This window comes from Microtus oregoni, unplaced genomic scaffold (assembly GCF_018167655.1).
Source record: "Microtus oregoni isolate MIOR12 unplaced genomic scaffold, Mior012 000057F_ref0000458, whole genome shotgun sequence".
Classification (NCBI taxonomy): Eukaryota; Metazoa; Chordata; class Mammalia; order Rodentia; family Cricetidae; genus Microtus; species Microtus oregoni.
Genome location: NW_024543833.1, coordinates 1,147,013 through 1,153,345, shown reverse-complemented (window position 1 = coordinate 1,153,345; position 6,333 = coordinate 1,147,013). Strand labels below are relative to the sequence as shown.

Below are 6,333 nucleotides of genomic sequence, written 5' to 3'. Positions count from 1 at the left end.
GGATTGTGGGCAATTGATCAGGCATGGAGCGCTGGGTAATCCTTTTTCTTCCTTTTAACAAGGCTGTGGGGCTTACAGGGGCTGGGGCCATGCTTCCCACCGCCTGGTTGTCTCCTGATCCCACTGACCCAGCTCTCTCTCAAACCGCCTGGAGAATCCTGGCAGGGTCTCCTGGGCCAAGGAGGTCTGGGAACCTGACTCTTGGTGCCAAACTCATATTTAGAAATGTCTCTAGCCAGACTTTGGCGTCTGTCCCACATGGGCCCTGCGGGGGGGGGGGGATATTCATATGTGCTGTCTACAAACACATTCTAAGTGGGCAATTTCCTCTATGACTATAATCATGGCCCCTGTGTGGAGGGGCTGTGGGAACCTGTGCCCCTTGGGCACAGAGGGCTATGTGCAGGTAGACAGGGAATCACAGGGAACAGGAGAAAAAACTGTCCCAAGGCTTGGGCCGAGCAAATGGCGGTGAGAAAGGAGTTCCACCTCCTGGTCTGCCATCTACCCACTTTCTGCACTCCTCCCTGGGTGCCTAGGGCATCCCCCTGCCTCAGAAGGGGTTTTCTGACTTTCAGTGGGCCAGACTGTGCCCCTGTCTTGCCAATCCTTTTTGCTCCGACTGCCCTAATCTGTGGGGTAAGACCGAGGCCACACGTACCAGGCCTGCTCCTTCCCTGTGTGAAGGGCTGGACCCTCAGTCTCTCTGATGGCATCGGTGAAAAGCAGCCAGAAGGGCTGTCATCCCCAAAGCACGGCCTGTGCTTCCTGAAGAACCTTCTGCTTTTCATGTCAGAGCATGGTGATGGATGATGTCGACTCAAAGATCGGACTTTCCCCAGTAGCCCCTTAGCTGACGGACACCGTCTCAGTCCTGTGAGCACTCTCTCTTCAGACCCGATGCCCTTCTCTGCTGTTTAATGAACACCTACAGGGACACGCTCTGCACCTGCCCGGTGGTGGCCGTGAGACCTGAGAGATAGAGCGGTGGAAACGGGCTTTCTTCTCTCGAGGTATATCACACCACCCGCCCCTCTGCAGCTCTGCCTTAGCGCCTTGCTCTTCAGATTCTTGTGGGAGAAGAGGCTGCTTTCCTATAGTCCCATTTTCTGAAAGAATCTAAATGTATCAAGGGGATTTCTGCCTTTTGCCCCTCCCCTCTCATCCCAGGCAAGAACTCTGAAAAGGGTCAGGGTGACTGAGGAGACATGGAAAATGTCCCACGACTGAACAAATGTACGATGGTAGCTCTGTGTGTGGGGGTGGGGTGGGGTGGGGGTGGTGGTTGGGATCAGCTCCTCCTTTTACAGGAACCATCTCAGGGTCAAAGGAAGTGGGGAGATGGCCTCAAAGCCAGCGATAGGCCTCCAAGGCCAGAGGATGGTGAGATCTGGAGCCGAGCACAAGGCTGCCCTAGGTATCGCTCGCCCTTGGGAAAATTGCCTTTTCATATGGTTGGGGGTGGACATTGCAATTTTTCTTTGAGGGTTAATTGTTTGGCTGACAGCACAGATAATTAGGAATGAGAATCCTGGAGAGAGGGTGACAGCACCATCTGCTGTGAATATGTTTCAGCCCCACCCCACAGGAGGGCCAGGACGTGCTGTTTCTGTGTGCGCGCACACGCAGTGCGTGCACACACACACACACACACACACACACACACGCGTCAGCAAAGATGTGGCTGTTCCACCGTTTGCTGTCAGTCTAGCACCAGATGATCCAGGTGATGGTGTCATCAGTGGGCCAGGATAGTGACCTGCTTTCTGAGGGCAGCTTCTTCCCTTCCCCCACTGCACCTGTACACACAGTGCACACTCAGAAAGTACCGCTAGTACTAGGCACTGGTTTTTGTTCCTTCCTGTGGTCTATTGTGTTGTGCCTGGACCTCTGCTGGCTGCAGGCAGGCATGAGGGGCTACATGAGCTACTTGGAGCCATTGTTGTCTGGGGTCATCTTCCTGTCTCAACCAGCATCTACTACCTGCCCTGACTGGCTTGCATCTGTGATGCTTGCTCCAGAATCAGGCTAGCCCTGACTGCCGTGGTCAGGGAAGGATGACCTCGGTGAAAAAGCCCTGTGTGCCAGTGGCAGAGCTGCTTCAGAATCAAGCTGAGAAGCTGTTGTCCAGAGTGGGGGCCCTTTCTTCACATGGGCAGAGTCCTGTGGGATTATCCTTCTCCTTTTCAGTTCTCAGGAATAGATCACATATGCAGGATAGCATATGGAGCATAGACATGCCCTTCAAAGGGAAGAAGAGTATCCATCCTGCCGTCCAAAACGACTCTATGCCCACCATGCTGCTTGCCGCCTCTTACAGGAGGCCCTCGGTGCAGAACTGTGGAGAGGTAGCTGGGAGGCTGGTGGTTATGCAGCACTTGATCGTGACCAGTTCTCCTTGGGCTCGAGATGCTTCAGCTGCCACACCACCTCTCCAGCCCGTTTTCCTGCTTCTCAGCCTCACCCTTGTCTCTCCTTGCTCTCCTTAGACTTACCTTTGGAGAAGAGACCAAAGGCATGACTGTCTTACCTGCTCCCTAACAGGACGAGTGGCCTCTTGCTTCGTTCTCACTCAGCCCTCATCCTCTGGGGATGACTTGACATTTAGATGAAATTAGCCTAGCACAGGAATACTTCCTGGGAAAACATGACAAATTGAAGTTGGAAATACCAGCCTTGACTTTCTCCAACTTACTCTGTGACGTTCAACAGTCATCTCAACCTCTCTGTGCTTCTATTTCCTCATCTTTGAAATAACGCTTCGTGGACCTACTATAAAACAGGGTGGAAAGGCAATTTCTAGGGCGCAATCTAAGTCATTGTCATCATCTTGCTTCAATAGTCTATACAGGCCGGAGGGAAGAACGTGTGTGCTCTGGTTCCTTCACTACCTGCACCCAGGGCATGGTGCATCCTCTTTCTGAAGTGCTGGTCGCCCGGGCTTTCATTCTCTGTCCATAGCATCTTCTCAGCAGCTGATCCACTGAGGCTGAGAGGACCCTGGGTGGGTCTCAGCTATGTGAGCAGCTGTCCTTACCTGTTGAGAGGGACAGGGCTGCCGTCCCAGTGGTCCCAGTGTTCAGAGCAGGCGGTGCAGTTGCCGTGGAAGCCTCATGACTCTTCCTTGCAGAGTATGGCCCACAATCTTGACTCTGGAATGCCAGGATTCAGGGGAACCAGTGTCAGTGTCTTTGTCCCTTGTGCTGGGGGGCGGGGGAGCTATATCTCTTTTCCTGTCTCTTCCTTTGAGATGAAGGGCTGGAAAGACATTCATCATGGGCTATGGGTAGGGTGGTCTTCCTGGAGCCCCCAGCCTCCAGCACCCCAAAGCCTTGCCCCAGGATTTGGTGAGTAAAGGAATGTCCTGTTCTTTGCCCTTCCCATTGGTGGAGTGAGAGCACCTATTTCCTTCCTCTCCCAGAACACTGGGACAGCTCAGGGCTCCTATTGGGTCTAAATTGAAGCCTGCATGACCACTAACAGGTGGACACCTGGTTGAAAAGGGAGTCTTTCAAGTAGATAGAAAGAAGTATGCAGAGGTAAGAAATCAGGAATAGTGGGTGCGTACATGCATGCATGTGTATGTGTGTATGTGTGTGTGTGAGTGCGCGCGTGCATGTGTGCTTGCATGAACATCATATGTTGAACCTGTGGTCAGAGCACGCTCAGTGGGAACTCTACATGGCATAGCTACCAGGCACTGTGGGATCGAATAATAAAGACCAATAAGAGGCTGGGTAGAAGACTCCAGAACAGTTCACACCTGGACTTGTATGTCTGGGTCTGGTTGTGATGGAGACCTCTGTTCTCTTTGCAGATCCCCTCTGAAGCAGCCAGGAGCTCGAGTTACCCCATCCCGGAAGATTAGGCCAGCCGGAAGTGGAAGAGAGAATGGCATGGGGCTTACCCAGGGCTGAGCAGTGAGCCACAGCTCCTGGGACCTGGAGCTCCGACTGGGAGGCTGCACCACTGGAGTGACTCAAGAGGGATTGATGCTCTGGCCCCCAGCGACATGCACGTGGTGTAATGACAGGTAATGAACCTGAAGCTGGGCTATCCGTTATCAGTGATATGGCAGGTAGGGAAATATATCAGCCTGTATTCGGCGTACAGTGTCAGCCTCGAGAAGATAACTGTGCGAACTAAGCCCATGAAGCCTGATAAGATGATAGATGGACACCTTAGAGTTATTTGTTTTCACCCATGTGCTTGTTGAAGCCAGGTACCAAAAGATTTAGCATCAGCAGAGTTCACTTCCTATGTGGGAAGGAAGGCCTAGCACCGTGGTTATGCATGTAGCATATCTTATTGGAGGGATTCAGAGTACACATCAAAAAGTCACTATTGTCATGAGTTCCTGCAAGAAATGGGGAGGTTATGTCAGCGAGGAAATTGAGGTAACAAAGGACAAAGGAGCTCTTATGTACCCTGAGGGAGTAGATCTGGGGCTCTGCACCTTGGGACCACCTTGGTTCAGACACCTAGAATTTTGCTCACGAAAAATAGAGAAGTGGACTGTGCCTATCTGTCCCTTCAAGGGTGCCTAAGCAAGCAGGGGAGGACTGAAAGTGCCTGGGGGTGGGGGTCAGGTGTAGGATATAGAGGGACACACAGGGTCTAGCAGATTCTTTGGGTCTAGCAGTTAATTCCAGGATTTAGCTAAAGCAGGAAACATCAGGTAGATCTCTAGGACCTAGAAGGCTCGACCTCTTGAAACTTAGAAGGGCAAGGGGCCAACAGGGCTGGAAATGCCACCACAAAACTGTTATGATTGGTTGTTTGGTCTGTACCATGTATACCATGAGGGTGTCGCTCTGGCAGCCTCCCCGCGGGGAACAAAGATGGCCGAGACAGAAGCAAAAATAGCTTGAAGTCTTGGGAAATGACCTGGGGCAATGGGAGAAAGGCCAGCAGCTAACAACAGGAGGCCCTAGAGGGTGTGGCAGATTCTGTCTAGTTCAGACACGGGTTGAGGTCTCAGTCAGAGCCAAGGGCTGGGGAGGGGCAGAACATTAGGACTCCTGGGTGGCCTTGCTTTAAATCAAAGAATGCCCTGAAGGAATTTAGCAAGCTAAGCCCCTCTCTAGGAAATGGATAGGTTATAGGCCATGGGTGGGGGTGCCACTGGACCCCCACCTACTGGAGGGAGTGGAAAGAAAAGGAACTTGAGTACTGGGAACAGTGGGGACTGGCTGAGCCTTGGGGCGGGGGAGGGGAGGCAGCTCTCTGGTTCTGAGCATCACTGTCAGCGTTCCTGCTCTTGGTGGAGCAGCTGATCTACACATTTCAGACTGGACAGGGGACTGGGGAGGGCTGACTCTGAGAAGGATGTTTCGTGGGAGAAAAGTGGGGGCCGAGTGGAGGCAACAAAAATCCTGCCCTGCAGGGATGGGCTAGGGTTCTCTTAGTGCGCGTTTCCAGGGATCCTAGCTGCGTCAAACTGATTAAGCAATGTTTACCAAGCACTTACCTTATTAGTTACTTTTCAGTCACAGAGACCAAGCAACTGACAGAAACAGCCTGAGATAGGAAGGGTTTATTTTGGCTCATGGCTTGAGGATATAGTTTATCACGGCGGGATAGGATTGTGTCATCACAATCTGCGTGAATGCTTATTATCTGTGTGAATGAGAAAGCACAGAGCTTGGACTGGAACCAGAGCTAGGGTATTGACCCCAAACCATACTACTGTGGCCCTACATCAGCTGGCCTCCTACCTCAAAGGTTCTATAGCCTCACAAAACAGCATTGCAGCTGGGGACTGAGTCTTCAAATGCTTGAGCTTTTGGAGGACATTGAACATTTAACGGTTAATATGGAAGTTACAGGCTCCGAAGCCAGAACTTCAGAGGGCAAGATTAGTTTGGGTTTCCACTTCTCTGACAAAACACCATGGCCAAAATCAACTTGGGGAAGAAAGGGCTTGTCTCATCCTATAGCTTATAGTCTGTTATCCAGGGAAGTCAGGCCAGGAAGTCAAGGCAGAAACCTGGAGGCAGGAACTGATGCAGAGGTCATGGAGGGGTGTTGCTTACTGGCTTGCTCCTTATGGCTTGCTCAGCCTGCTTTTTTTTATACCCTCCAGGATCACAAACCCAGGAGGTGGTATCACCCATATCAATCAGTAATTAATTAAGAAAGTGCCCCCAACAGGCTTGCTTACATACTAATGTGCTGGGGGCATTTTCTCATTTGAGGTCCCTGTAATGGTCTGTCCTGTCTCTTTAAGAGACAAGCCACACCTCCACCATCTGCTGAGGCAGGCTGATCTACCTGCTTGCAGCCTGAGTCTCCTCCTTTTCTGTCTCCCTTTTGGAGAAGCAGCTTCCATTT

At 51.8% G+C, this 6,333-nt stretch overlaps 1 protein-coding gene across 1 annotated transcript in view; it reads left to right on the top strand.

The window, feature by feature from the left end:
- The first annotated feature begins 3,985 nt into the window (after window positions 1–3,985).
- The window catches only part of Zbtb7c (zinc finger and BTB domain containing 7C), a 241,222-nt gene continuing 238,874 nt past the window's right edge, over window positions 3,986–6,333 (top strand). The window contains exon 1 of the mRNA XM_041639289.1: window positions 3,986–4,033. The gene's annotated coding sequence lies outside the window, so the exon portion shown is untranslated. The remainder of the gene's footprint in view (window positions 4,034–6,333) is intronic.